This window comes from Macaca nemestrina, chromosome 2 (assembly GCF_043159975.1).
Source record: "Macaca nemestrina isolate mMacNem1 chromosome 2, mMacNem.hap1, whole genome shotgun sequence".
NCBI lineage: Eukaryota > Metazoa > Chordata > Mammalia > Primates > Cercopithecidae > Macaca > Macaca nemestrina.
In genome coordinates, this window is record NC_092126.1 from 52,753,744 (window position 1) to 52,769,965 (window position 16,222).

A 16,222-nucleotide genomic window follows, 5' to 3' on the forward strand; every position below is an offset into this window, starting at 1 on the left:
TTTCAGGGGAAGGCTTGGATGGTAAATGCTGGTTAATTTCAGTCAATTTCTGCTCTTAGCAGAGGAGCAGTTACCCATCCCCCATGCCTCAGCTCTGGGACAAGCAGCTGTGCACATGTTCCTGGAACAGCCTGCAAACAGCTTGCAGAAGCCAGGTTGGGCTAAAAGGATTCTGTTCTCAAATATCGTGGATTGGTGCTCTTCTGATCTCAGAGATGCAGACAAAGAAGAAGCCATTGCTGTTGCATTTCCCAGCATTGTTGCAAGTCCCTTCCCCCTTGGCTGATGTGACTTCCACAGAATGTAGTATACCACATTAACAAAATGAAGAAAAAGTCACATGATCATTTCAACTGATGAAGGAAAAGCACTTGACAAAATTCAACACCCTTTCCGGATAAAAACATTCCACAATGTAGGAATAGGAGGAAAAATTATGAAACATATGTAAAATTCTCAACATATTAAAGTCATATGTGAAAAATTCACAATACACATCATACTCAATGATGAAAGACTTAAAGCTTCTCCTCTAAGATCAGGAACAAAAGAAGTATATCCACTTTTATCATTCTATTCAACAGCATACTGGAAGTTCAGCAAGAGCAATTAGGCAAGAAAAAGAAATAAAAGGCATCCAAACTGGAAAGGAAGAAGTAAAATTATCACTGACACATGTGATATAATCTTATATGTAGAAAGCCCTAAAGATTTCTTAAAAATGCTGTTAGAACTAATAACTGAGTTCAGCAAAGTAACAAACAAAACTCAATTGCATTTCTATACACTTATAATGAACAATCTGGAAAGGAAATGGACAGATCCAACAGGCAGAAAATCAGCAAGGACTAGTCCAACTCAACAACACTATCAATCAAATGGATATAAGGGCCTCTGTAGACTACATCATCCAACAACAACACAGTACACATACTTCTCAAGCTCACATGGAACATTTTCTAAGAGAGACCACATTTCGGGGCATAAAACATGATTTAACAAATATGAAAGAATATAAATTGTACAATGTCTTCTCATAACACAATAGAATTAAACTAGAAATCTGTAACAGAAACATAGGTAGAAAATACTGAAATACTTAGAGATTAAACAACATACTTCTAAATAACACATGGGTCAAAGAAGAAATCACAAGAGAAATTTTAAAATACTTTGAAGTAAATGAAAATGAAAACACAACTCATCAAGATTTGCGGGATGCAACAAAAGCAGTACTTAGAGGAAAATTTATAGCATTGAAGGCATATATTAGAAAAGAAGAAAGAACTAAAATAAATAATCTAAACTTCCACTTTAGGGAACTAGAAAAAGAAGAGCAATAGAAATCCAAAGTAAGCAGAAAAGAAATAATAAAAATTAGAGCAGAAATCAATTAAATGGAAAAGAAGAAATCAAGTGAGACAATTAACAAAACTGAAAGCTTGTTTTTTGAGAAGATGAACAAAATTGAGAAGTCTCTAGCCATATTAGCAAATAAAAAAAGAGAGATCATACAAATTACTAATACCAAAAATGAAAGAGGGAATATTATTATAGTTCCCATGGACATTAAAAGGACAATAAAGAAGTACTATGAGAACAACTCTATGCTTATAAATGTGATAACCTAGATTAAATGTACCAACTCAATGATAGACTCGAGTGGCCAAAACACACACACAAGAAGAAATAGACAATCTGAATAGGCATATATATGTGTGTGTGTGTGTGTGTGTGTATATAGATATTTATATGTATATATGTATATATACACATACAATATATGTGTGTCTATATGTATACATATATATTTAAAATTTGAATCAATAATTAATAACCTTCCAGGTCAGGTGCAGTGGCTCACACCTGTAATTCCGGTATTTTGGGAGGCCGAGGCAGGCAGATCACCTGAGGCCACGTGTTGCAGACCAACCTGGGCAATATGGTGAAAACCTGTCTATTCTAAAAATACAAAAATTAGCAGCGAGTGGTGGCACATGCCTGTAATTCCAGCTACTTGGGAGGCTGAGGCATGAGAATCGCTTGAATCCGGGATGCAGAGGTTGCAGTGAGCCAAGATGGCACCACTGTACTCCAGCCTGGGCAACAAAGACTCTGTCTCAAATAATAATAATGATTATTATTATTATTAACCTTCCAAAACAGAAAGAAACAGGTCCAGATGAGCTCACCAGTAAATTCTACCAAAAATTTAAGAATAAATTATACCAATTCTACAATATTTTGCAGAAAATAGAAGCAGAGGGACTACTTCCCACCTTATTCTATGAGGCCAGCATTATCCAATACCAAAACCAGATAAAGACATTGCAAAGAAACAAAACTGCAGACCAGTATTTCTCATGAACATAGATACAAAAATTCTCAATAATATATTAGCAAATAGAATCCAGTAGAAAGAATCATACACCACAACCAAGGAGTATTTATTCCAAGTGTGCAAGCCTGGTTCAACATTTGAAAATCAATTAATGTAATCCATCACATCAACAAACTAAAGAAGAAAAATCACACAAACATACCAATTGATGCAGGTAAAGCATTTGACAACATCCAGCACTCACTTATTTTTATAAGAGTTTTTACTCTCAGTAATCTAGAAATAGAAGAGAACTTCCTCAACTTAATATGGAATATCTACAAAATCCCACAGCAAACATCATATTTAATGCTGGGAAACAAAGATTCCTGCTAAGATCAGGAATAAGCTAAGAATACACCCTTTCACCTCTCCTTTTCAACATCATACTTGAGGTCCTAGCTAATACAATAAGACAAGAGAAGAAAATAAAAGGTATAAAGACAAGGAAGAAAGAAATAAAACTGTCTTTGTTTACAGATTATGTAATTTGCTATGTAGAAAATTTAGAGGATCAACAAAAAAATCTCCTGGAACTAAAAAATGAGTATAGCAGTTTTGCTTAATACAAGGTTAATAGACAAAAGTCAATAGTTTTTCTATATAATAACAATGAACAAGTGGAATTTGAAGCTAAAACACACTACCATTTATATTAGCACCCCCCAAAATGAAATACTTAGGTATAAATCTAATAAAATATGTGAAAAGTTTATATGAGAAAAACTGCAAAGCTTTGATGAAAGAAATCAAGGAGGAATTAAGTAAATGTAGAAATATTTCATGTTCATGGCTAGGAAAACTCAATATTGTAAAAATGTTGATGTCAGTTCTTTCCAACTTGATCCATAGATTCAGCACGATTGAAATAAAAATCCCAGCAAGTTATTTTGTGGATATTGACAAACTAATTCTAAAATTTACATTGAGAAGCAACAGATTCCAAATAGCCAATTCAATATTGAAGGAAAAAAACAAAGTCAGAGAAATGATACTGACTTTAATACTTATTGTAAAGCTACAGTGATCAAGACAACGTGGTATTAACAAAGAATAGACAACCAGATCAATGAAACAGAATGGAGAACACAAAGATAGATCCACATAAATGTAGTCAACTGATCTTTGAAAAAGGAGCGAAGACAATACAATGGAGAAAAGACAGTCTTTTCAACAAATGATGTTCAAATAATTGAACATCCACATGCAAAAAATCTAGACAAAGACCTTACACTTTTATAAAAATTAACAGAAAATGAATTATAGACCTAAATATAAAATGCAAAAATAAAAAACTCCTAGAAGGTAATGTAGGTGAAAATCTAGATGAATTGGATACGGTAATGACTTTGCAACACCAAAGGCAAAATTCATGAAATAAAGAATTAGGTAAGCTGGACATTGTTAACATTTGAAACTTCTGCTCTGTGAAAGACAATTGAAGAAAATGAGAAGATAAGCCTCAAACTAGGAGACTATACTTGCAAAAGACAGATAAAAGACTATCATCCAAAATGTAAAAGAACTCTTAAAACTCAACATCAGAACTCAAACAACCCAATTACAAAATGGGTCAAAGACCTTAACAGACATGTCACCAAAGAAGATATACAGATGCCAAATAAGCATATGGCAAAATGCTATACATCATATATCATTAGAAAAATACAAATTAAAACAATAATTAAATACCACTATGCACCTATTAGAATGGCCAAAGTCCAGACAATTGATAACACCAAATGCTGGCAAGGATGTGGAGCCACAGGAACTCTCATTCATTGCTCCTGGAAATGCAAAATGGCACAGCCACATTAGAAGACAGTTTAGCAGTTTCTTACAAAACTAAACATACTGTTACCATATGATCCAGCAATCATGCTGCTTGGTATCTACCCAAAGGAAATGAAAGTTTATATCCATTCAAGAACCTGTACATGGATATTTATAGCAGCTTTATACATAATTGCCAATGTGGAAGCAACAAAGATGTCCTTCAGTACGTGAAAGGATAAACTGTGGTACATCCAAATGATGGAATATTATTCAGTGCTAAAAGGATGTGAGCCATGAAAAAACATGAAGGAAACTTAAATGCACATTATTAAGTGAAAAGAAGTCAATCCAAAATGGTTATATACTGTATAATTCCAGCTATAAGACACTCTGGAAAAGGCAAAACTATGGAGACAGTAAAAAGATCAGTGGTTGCTAGTGGTTGGGGAGCAAGGAGAGATAAACATGTGGACCACAGAGGGTATTTAGGGCAGTGAAACTGCTCTGTATGATACTATAGTGGTAGGTATATGTCATTATACATTTGTCCAAACACATAGAATGTACTACAGCAAAAATTAATTGTATTGTAAACTATGGACTCTGGGAGCTAATGATGTGTTAATGTAGGTTTATCAATTGTAACAAAGGTACCATTCTAGTGAGATGGTGATAATTGGGAAGGCTATGCACGTTCAGGGCCAGGGTTGTTAGGAAACCTCTGTACCTTCTACTAAATTTTGCTTTGAACCTAAAGCTACTCTAAAAACAATTTATTAAAAAGAGATAAACCTTTACTATGTTAAGCCATCAAGACGTCAAGCTGTTTGTTTCAGCAGCATAGCCTATCCTTCCTTAATTGGTTTATATTATTGTTATCCCATTTTACAGGTGGTGTAACTAAGGTTCAGATTGTCTTAGTCTGTTTTGTATTGCTGTAATAGAATATCACAGACTGGGTAATTTATAAAGGAAATAACTTTATTTCTCACAATTTTGGAAGTGGAAAAGTCCACGATCACAGTACCGGCATCTGGTGAGGGCCTTCTTGCTGCATCACCCCATGGCAAAATGAAAGAGGGTGAGACAGGGCAAAAGAGAAAGAGAGAAAGCAAGAATTAACTCACTTTTATAACACTCACTCTCATGATAACAAACCCACTCCTTAGATAACGACATTAATCCATTCATGAGCACAGAGCCTTCATGACCTAATCACCTCTTAAAGGTCCCACTTCCCAACACTGTTGCATTGGAGGTTAAATTTCCAACACATGAACTTTAGGAGATAGATTCAAGCCATATCAGAGAAAAAGCAACTTTTCTAAAATTGCAGAACTTTATACAGGGTAAAATTGGAACTAATCCAATGCCTGTTACACTCTAAAGCCATAGACTCTACAACCACCTGTAGAGAGTTATACTTTATTTCCCAGGATGTGAATGCTTTCAAAATATGGTGATTTTTAGAGTGATTGTTAGCTATACCCATGGGCTGATGATGGTGTATATAAAAGCTTGAGGCACATAAAAATCATTTGAAGTGCTGATTTTTAAAATGCCAGTTTCAGGACCCCGTTCTCCTAGATTGTGATTCAGTAGTGCAGGGAAAGGAACATGAAATCTGTATTCAACAAATACTAAAGAACAAACTTGTGCCCACAGGTTTATGAGGCTGTTAGCCTCAGTGATAGACAAGCGCCATCTTTCTGGCTTTCTTGCCCATGACCTCATCTGATGTTTGGGGACATTCTCCCTTCTTTTGTATCTTACACCACCACACACCACAGAAGCTGAAAAATAACAATCACACATGTTCCCAGATCTCAGGTAAATGACATAGGCTTAGCCTCTCAGACACACCTGCCCCACACTTGGAACCAAAGTTAGTGAAGGAAAGCAGCAGACCTGAGAGAAGCCCTGTGATAATCTTGTGACTCAGTGGGCCAAGCGGCAGTACTGGCAGCATCCTTCCCAGAGAAGTCCTGGGGTGAGGTTTTAGGATCATTCTAGACATAGATCGCTCCAAACCCAGTTCTCCTGCTTTCTTGCCATTTCTGTGAGCTACTCAAAACCCTTTTGACAGTTCAGTTTAAATCCACCAAGTGGATGGTGTGCTGTTGCTTACTATTAAAAACTCTGACTATGAACTGAAATTGCAGCCATCAGTGTTTGGGTACTTCATTCACACCTTGAACACATATAACCCCCCCACCCCCAACTCTCTTTCCCAAGACTATAATGGTACTTCCTTCATCTTCTACCTTTTCCCTGGCCCTCTCAATTCTTCTGTAGACAAACCTCAGGAGACCCTCTCTGGCAAAGGCAGAATTCTCTTACGGGTGGCACTAAAATGGTTAATATTGAACGGGCAAAGGCAGAATCCACTTGAACGAGCTTGGAGAGGAAATCTGAGAATGTGCATATGTATATAAATTTTTTGTCACATATTCTAAAAGTGAATGAGGCCACCTCCCCCATTCTTCTGCTGCTTCACACTGCCTTATAGCTAGAAGTAGAATGGGTTTTGCACAGGGAAATCCAGAGTCTCCATATAGCCTTGTTGTGCTGCTTATGAGAGCAGGATGAGCAGACGATTGGAGTACCCACAGCCCAAACACTCACACTCTAGAAAAGCATAAGGTATAGAAACCCCAGGATACATTCCCGATTGCGGAAGAAATACTTTTCTTTGTTTTTCTTTGACAACTGAATTCATATTTTAGCTTTCATCCTGCCTGGTGGCAGAAACTTAATCTCAGCCAATTCAGGGTTCCCTTTTCTCCCTGAGTTTGTGGCTAGGTTCCAGGAGGCTTATGTCACAGCTTTGGGAAAGGACATCTGGCTCTTGGGAATCATCTGTGAGGCTGGCATCTGCTAAGATTCACAGCATTTTCTCTCCTGTTCAGTCCATAGGTGTGCTGTTATCCATTCCCACTTCTGACATCTGGGCCTCCCCGAGTGTGGCTCTTTTTTATTCTCTCAGCCAACTTTTTTGTCTACTTTTCCATGTATCTCCCGTCTCTACTTGTGAGCATGCGGGAATTCCATGAGGCTGCTTTAGGCCCCTCATCTGGGACACCCCATAGAACCATCTTTACTGGTCACCCCTGTGTCCTGCTAGTGCAGGATCAACCGGGGAATCTTACCACCCCCCAGATTCTGCTTGGAAAGCAAGAATAGATGCCCTCTGCACGTGGATTCCTCAAACCTAGTTGGGTTTCTGTCACTCCTCCTTCCACCCCCACAGAAGGCAGGGAAGGGGTGAGAGGGAGAGAGTGTGGGAGGTGGGAGAATGGCAGGGGGACCTCTTCAGGGGCCCAGCTTTTTATACTTCCCTCCGGTCCTCTTCTGCCATTAATCCAGGAATTATGTAGAGCTAGATTGGAGGGTGGGTAAAACTGGCTCTGAGCCATTATGTGTTCTTTGAAATCTTTTGTCCTATATCCTGTGCTCTTTCTGGACCCTGCTGTGGCTTAAGGCATTTAGACCTAAAACAGCTTCTCTCCCTCTCTGCTGTGTAGTTCCTACCCTGAGACAAAGTGCACCGAACTCCCCACAAGCTGGAGTGGGAGGAAGAGCTGCAGGAAAATCCTGGTTTGGGGTGGGCACCCAGCGGTTATCTTAAAACATTATTTCACAACAGGGATCTGATATGTAATGTACTGCTGAGGGTTTTTTTTTTTTTTTGGCTTTTTATAAATTTCCAAGAACATCATGCTCCTACCCAGTCTTCCCAGCTAACAGTGATTAAATTATAAGACAGGCATTCAGAAGGGTTAATGGAATTGATCCTTTTGATAATGTCTATTTACTAAAAGAACAGAGATTCTCTTATTTTTATGTACTCTATACATGTAACTTTTGTGTACATTTGAGATGAATTGTGATGAAATGAAGTACACCATTTTCCTCTTCTTGACTTTCACATAAATGACATCATAGAGTATGTACTCTATTGTGTCTGGGTTCTTTTGCTAAGTTTAATATTTGTGAGAGTCACATATGTCATTCCGTGTATTTTTCATTACTGTGTAGTATTTCATTGTATAAATAGGCCAGGATTTATTTACTTGTTCTTCTGTTGGTGGACATTTGAATTGTTCCCAATTTTTGGTTATTACGAAGAAAGCTGCTATGAACATTCTTGTACATGTCTTCTAGTAGACACAGGCTTCATTTCTCTTGGATATACACTTAAGAGTGGGATCACAGGGTCAAAAGATAGTTATGTATTAACATTGCTATATAATGCCAAACAACTTCCCAGGACTTGTAGGCATGTATACTGTCACCATCAATATGAGAGTTTCAGTTGCTTGATATCTTAATCAGTAGTTTGTATCATCAGTCTTTAAATTTAGCCATTCTGATGAGTATATAGTGTTATTTCATTGTGGTTTTAATTTCTATTTCCCTTATGAGTAATAATGTTAAGCACTTTCCCATAGCTTTATTAGACAGTTAGGTATTTGAATATCGTCCTTTGCCATGTGTCTCTTCATGTCTTTTGACCTGTCTTTTTTCTTCGTTTTTAGAGACAGGATCTGACTCTGTTGCCCAGGCTGGAGTGCAGTGGAACAGTCATAGCTCACTACAGCCTAAAACTCCTGGCTCGAGTGATCCTCTTGCTTCTGACTCCCGAGTAGCTAGAACTACAGGTGCTTGTGTGCCACCACACCAACTAATTTATTTGCTCATTTATTATTTAGGTGTTGGTCTTTTTTCTTATTGATTTATAGGAATTCTTCATACATTCTGGATGTAAGTCTTTTGTTGGATGCATGTATTCCAAATATTTTCTCTCAGGCTATGGTTTGCCTTTTCATTCCTTTAATGGTGTCTGACTTTTGATGAGTATAAGTTCTTAATTTTAGTGATGTCCAATTAATTAACATTTTACAGTTAGTGCTTTTTGGGTCCTATTTAATCTCTGCTAATCCAAGTTCATGAAGATATTATTCTATGTTTCTTCTAGAAGCTTTATTTTTTTCATCCTTCACATGTGATTTTTACTATCCATCTCAAAATAATATTTTGTGTCTGATGTAGAAGGCAAAGTTCTTTTTTCTATATGGATATATAATTGCTATAAAACCGTTACTGAAAAGATTCTACTTTTGCCTTTGTGTTGTTATTGCATATAAAGTAACTGTATGTATGTGGGTATATTTCTAGGCTTTCTAGTTTATTTTGTTGATGTATTTGCCTGTCTTCAGGCCAGTACCACTGTATGAATAGCAAATCTTGAAATTTGGTTGTGTAAATCCTTCAACTTCGTGTTTTTCTTCAGGGTTGTCTTGATTATTCTAGGCCATTTGCATTTCCATAAAAATATTATGAATTTCCACAAAAAACCTACTAGAATTGTGATTGAAATTTCATTGAATCTGTAGGTTAATCTGGGAAGAATTGACATCTTCACGCTATTGAATAATTCAATTTAGCAAGGTTACTCGATAAATCTATGTACATTCCACTATATTATCTGATTAAAAACAGTGTCACTTCTTCATTTCCAACCTTTATATGTATATTTTTCTTGTCTTAATGAACTAGCTAGTTCCTCCGACATAATGCTTAATACCAGTGGTGATAGTGGGCATTCTTGTCTTATTTCTAGCCTTGGGGGTAAGGAGATCAATATTTTACCGTTTATGTAATGTTAACCTTAAGAATTTTACAGGTACTCTTGATCAGATTAAGGAAGTTCCTGTCTTATCCTAGTTTACTAAGAGCTTTTATCATGTATAACTTGAATTTTGTCAAATGCTTTTTCTGCATTTATTGAAGTGATACTATGATTTTTCTCTTTTATTTTGTTAATTTGGTGAATTACTTTGATCAATTTTTGAATAATAAATAAGTTTTATAGTTTCTTAAAACTTCACTTGGTCAATGTATAATCTCCTTTCTTTATTAATAGATTCAATGTATTAATGTTATCTTATTTGGGATTGTAATGTCTTTACTTTTAAAACATAGTGGCCTATAATAGTCCTTTCTTAGAATGTACTTGGCAGTTTTTGATATTAGAATTATGCTGGCCTCATAAATGCCCCAAATTTGGAATTTTTTCCTCGTTCTTCTTGAAAAGTATATTAATTTTCCCTTAAGTATTCAGAAAAATTTATCAACAAAGCCATCCTAGCGTACAGTTTTGTTCTGTTTTCTGGGGTGGGGCAGGCTTTTAATTACCGATTCAGTTTTAAAAATCAATATAGGATTACTTATTTTTCCTATTTCCTCTTGCATCAGTTTAAATAATTTGCATTTCTTAAGGAATTTGTTCATTTCAACAATGTTGTAAAATTATTTGACATTTTGTTTTTAAAAATTAGGATCTGTAGTTATACCTCTTTTAAAGTGCCTGATATAGGTAATTTATGATTTTTTTTCTTAATTGTATAGTCAGAATTTATCAATTTTATTCATCTTTCCACTAAAACAATTTTTTGTGTTATTCCTATTTTGTTTCTGCCTCCATTTCTATTTCATCGATTTTTCTTTTTTTCTTTATTTCCAGTCTTTTTGTTTTTTGGTCTGTTTCATTTGTATTTCTTTTTCTTGTTTCTTGAGACGGAAACCCGGTCTGGGTTGTATACCATGATGGTACACAAAATAGTACAAGGACTTGATTTTATATTACCCTGAATCACATACTAAGAAACTTATTCTTTTAAATTATCTTTCAGTCCTTCTAATTAAATCAAGAAGAGTTTCCACTTGAATGTTTTAACAGTTCTCTAATTCTTGCCTATCTTGCTATTTTTCTTTTTTAAGCAGAGAGCAGGCCCAGGTTCAGAGCTTTTGTCAAGCGCCAGGATGGAGCTAAAAGTTAACAACATTGGTTTGCATGGCACTAATTTTCAAAGTTAGTTTCTGTTTATGGCAAATACTCCTGGTTTTCTACTCATGATACAAGATCTCTTTTTAAAATATATGTATCTAAGTAAAAGACAAGTCAGTTTAAAGAAAACTATTAATATGCTGAGGCAAGTACAGTGAAAGGATACTTGAATGACTACATTTGGAACATGCAATTCAGTACTATTGCAAGGTGTTTATTATTATCTTCCAAAAAGCTTCTGTTCCAGATTATAATATTCCAGTGCCTTCTCTGCCTTTGATACAGAAACCTTTGGCCCCTCAGGGAGACGAATCTTTATTTGGTTTTAAGCTCATATCTTTTTCCTTGGACATTTCTTCAGGTATAGAGCACACAACTGAAACCAGCAATGAGAGCTGTTTAAACTTTATTTTGTAGTATTTGTTTTATCTTAGGGCTTTTATTTTTTACTTTTATTTTATTTATTTATTTATTTATTTTGAGTTGGAATTTCACTCTTGTTGCCCAGGCTGGAGTACAATGGCGTGATCTTGGCTCACCGCAACCTCCACCTCCCAGGTTTAAGCAATTCTCCTGCCTCAACCTCCCGAGTAGCTGGGATTACAGGCAGATGCCACCACACCTGGCTAATTTTACATTTTTTGTAGAGACGGGGTTTCTCCATGTTGGTCAGGCTGGTTTCGAACTCCCGACCTCAGGTGATCCACCCGCCTCGGCCTCCCAAAGTGCTGGGATTACAGGCATGAGCCACTGCGCCCAGCCTATCTTAGGGCTTTTAATAACAACCCAGTCTTTCTCTTTCCTTTTTCTTTTTTTTTTGAAAAAAAAAAATACATTCTCCCTGTCTGTTCATGTCAATGGTGCTTAAACAAAAACAAAAGCAAAAACAATCCTCCTGTTTCCTTCCTTTGGGTTCTTACCTAAATACGAAACTGTACATTTTTTTTTTTTTTTGGGAAGATGGTGAGGAGAATTGGCAGTTAAGGTTTTTGTTAGACATAATAGACCCAAGTGGGATGCCCTCACCCATGCAAAAAGCCTTATTTGGTTTCCTTCTTTGAACATGTTGATGTTGAATAAATTATCTTAATAAGTATCACATAAGGCAAAAAAATGAAAAACAATTTTTTTAATCCTAAATAGATGGAGAGAAGTATGATAAAACAAATATTGTAAGATGTTAATTGTAGAATCTAGGTGGTAGATATAGGTGTGCTCACTGTCAATTTCTTTCAACTTCTATATCCGACTGAGCATTTTTTACAAGAGATTGGGGAAAAAATCTAACCCATTTTATGTTTTCCACAGGAAGCATGTAGAAAATAGGAGCTTTCAGATCTGCATGCAGTTACAGTGAAATGGTCTATCTGGGTCCCTAAACAGCATCCAGCACATCATGAAGGTTCATCAAATGCTGCTGTGTTGCATGTTTGTAAACTCACAGTCGTCTGACTCACCACCTGTGATTCTACCTGGGAGGCTGGCAAGGCAGATGTTACCACCACCATTGTTCTCTCTTTTCTTTTCTTTTAAGATTAAAACCATTTTATTTTGTCTCTAACACATTTCTCCCCAAGTTGATAGATGCAGTAGTAACCAAGAGTAAAATAGTCACGCATACAATTCATCTTCTCACAGAGAATCATGACTTTACAAACACAGACTTACAATCTATTGGTAAGGAAGAAGGCTGTTTTTAGAGAACAAGCTGCTTGTAAACCTGACTTTGTTATAAAGTACTATTCTTTTTATATAATGTCAAATTGGATGTGCTTAAATTTTATTAAACATTTTTATATCTGGGTTTTTTGTTTTGTTTTGTTTGAGACAGAGCCTTGCTCTATCACCCAGGCTGGAGTGCAATAACATGATCATGACTGACTGCCACCTAGAGAATTTCTGGGCTCAAGTGATTCTCCTGCCACAGCCTCCTAAATAACTAGGACTACGGGTGTACATCACCACACCCAGCTCATTTTGAAAAGATTTGTTTTTTAAAGACAGGGTCTTACTATGTTGCCCAGGCTGGTCTCAAATTCCTAGGCTCAAATGATCCTTCTCCTTCAGCTTCCCAAAGTCCTGGTATTACAGACATGAGCCTCTGAGCCTGGCTCATTGTTCTCTTCTTGTAACTAAAGAAACTAAGGCTCTGAACTAAGTAATGATGACCCTGGGGGAAGCACAAGGCCTCTGATTCCCTTTTTGCTAAGTGCTGCTCTGAGTTAACACAGTGAAAATATCTGATAAGGAATCTATTTAGCCAAGGTATTGGTGGTTCAAAAGTGTTAAATATGCTTCTCCCAAGGGTGTTTGTATTTTTTAAAAAGATCAGTAGAGGAATAACTAAGCCAGTGAAATAACTAAACCTTTAACTGTGTAACTTCAGTCATGGTCAATGGAGACTGTTGGGAAAGGGTGGGTAGAAGATGGGAAAGGAGAGGGCAATTGGCCAGTTGCCAATCACACCCTGTAAGGAATGAGCTTCTCCATTCACATGCAGAGCTAGCATTGTCAGAAAAATCCCCATCAGTTGAGGATATTTTTGTATTGTGGTAAATCCATTAAATTGCAAGCACAAATTATTAATTTTATTTACATTTTAAAATGTATATTTATGACAGAAAATCCACCTTTAAATTAATGGTATTGATATCCACTAGGTCTGATGCAGATTTCCAAATTTTATTTATCAGTAAATAATATAGCATCAGCTTTTTGAGAACGGATACAGAAGAGGAAATGCCCGTATTTATTAAATGAAAGAAAATTATTGTTCTTCTAAAAGCAAAGTTTGAGCAATGTTCTCGCTGGTGTGGTTTTGCAGATATTTATGGCCTCTAAGTGGGAACTGAGGTCTTATAAGCAAAACAGGAAAAGTAAATTGACCTGAGCTTCCATAACTTTTCTAACTCAGTCTTGTTGTCACAACACTACTGACAGTACGAAGAGTGCGCTCTGTTGCAACATCAGATGAAGTGTTCGTTTAATTAGAAATTAAAATTAGAGCATTAAAATTTTCAAATTTTTCTGAGGTTTCACAGCCTATTTTTAATAACCCAATATTCTAGCACACTCAAAAAAGCTGGGTGAGATTGCTTTAAATGTAGATACATCACCAAGACCTGAGAGAGCATATAATGAGGCGTAGGGTTTCCCAACAAGAAGGGGAAGCATGAACCCCCAGATAGGGCAGAGAACTACTGCTTGGATAGAAAGCAGTGGATGCAGGGCTTTCTTAAGATATACTCTGTACCCCTCTACCTCTACAAGACTTTTACCAGCTTTGAGATATAATTCACATATAAAATTCACCCACTTTAAGTGTACAATTCAGTGGTTTTTAATATTTATAGAGGTGTGCAACCATCACTACAATCTAATTTTAGAACATTCTCATCATCCTGAAAAAAAAATTTGTACATATTTGCAGTCACTCCCCATTCCACCTCCCTCGAGCCCCTGGCAACCATTAATTTCCTTTCTGTCTCTATAGATTTGCCTGTTCTGGGTATTTCACTTAAATTGAATCATATAACTCCTGGCTGTTTATGACTGGCTTCTTTCACTTAGCATAGTGTTTTCAGGATTCATCCAAGTTGTGGCATCTATCAGTAATTCATTCCTTTTTATTGTTGAAAAATATTCTCTGGTATGGATAACCCACAGTTTTATCCATTCATCAGTTTGTGGACATTTGGGCTATTCCCACTTTTGGGCTACTATGAATTAATGCGGCTATAAGCATTTGTGTACAGGTTTATTCAGAAACATATGCTTTCATTACTCCTAGGTATATACCTAGGAGTAGAACTGCTGGGTCAGATGATAGCTCTATGTTTAACATTCTGAGGAACTGGCAGGCTGTTTTCCAAAGTGGCTGCACTATTTTACATTATGATCATCTATGTATGGAAATCCAAGTAATGCTGACTTTAAGCCTCAAGATCTTCACTAGCAAGACTGGAAAAGATGGCTTGGACCCAGAAGATTGTGAGTCCAGAAATCCCCAATTGCCAACTGCTGCCATATAAGACCTGTAGATTCTCAATATTCAAAGTGTGGATCTTGAACTGATAGCATCTCTATCACCTGGAACTTTGTTAAAAATGCAGAATCTTAGGCCCCATCCAAGATCTACTGAATCGAAATAATTCTGATAAGAATTATAGTGATCTGTATGCAAATAGCTTGAGAATTACTGCCACAGAAGCTTAAAGTAGATTTTAAAACTTGCACGGCAGAAGGCCTCCCTGGGTACCTGTGCCAGATGGAGCTGATGAGTGCTGAAGATTGGCTCATAGAAAAACAGTCATGCAGGCAAATTTATCTCCAGTGTCTCCCAGCTAACCCCCTCAATTCTAATTCTTTCCTTTATATTTTGGATCCCCCTTTTGCCTTTTTCTTTTTTATAACCAGTACCTTTTTGTCTTACCCCTCTCCTATAGAACAACATGATGTGCAACACTTCACCACACCACAGGGAACAATAGCATCTGTGGTGTCCAAAATTTATATTTTTTGTGCAATTAAAAAATGAGAAGACCTAAGCCTTTTGGAGAAAACTGAATAGACTGGAATGCCTGGGGCTTTTTCCAGGTCCTGAAATGGGACCAAAGATTACCTTTATTATTTATATCCTATATCCTGCATAGTGCTGAAAATAATTGAAGAATTGAAACAACGATAGGAAATAATATGAAAAAGCCACCAGGGGTAGGTTTTGTGTACCAAATACGTCCCATATTGCTAGAAACAGGTTGCAAATTTGGCTATAGCAGCCAACAAGATCAGAAAAATACTACGAATTATGTATTCAGTGTCTGTAAGATAAAAACCAATCAGCTGCTCAAGAGTGTACAGCCATTCCTGGTGCTGAGGTTAAAGAGAATTTTTCTCTTCAGTCCTCAAATTTTCAGGTAGGAACAGACAGATCCAATCACCTGAACCCTCAGTGAGTTGACATCCTCTTAAGAAAACCAAGTACTCTAATGTGAGCATCTTGGGTCAGCACAAGGGTGAACCAAAAAGAGTATCTCAGGCAGTGCCTGGCATTAGGACCACCCTAACCCACATGTGGGTAACTGAGGCTCCATACAAATAAAAAGTGCTGTGTAAGTGACCACCAGGATATTGCTAGTCTAGTGAACTAATTTTTTTTCTGTCTTTTTTTTTTCTCAACTATTTTTCTCCTAAAAAATAAGAAAAAAAAAAAAAAG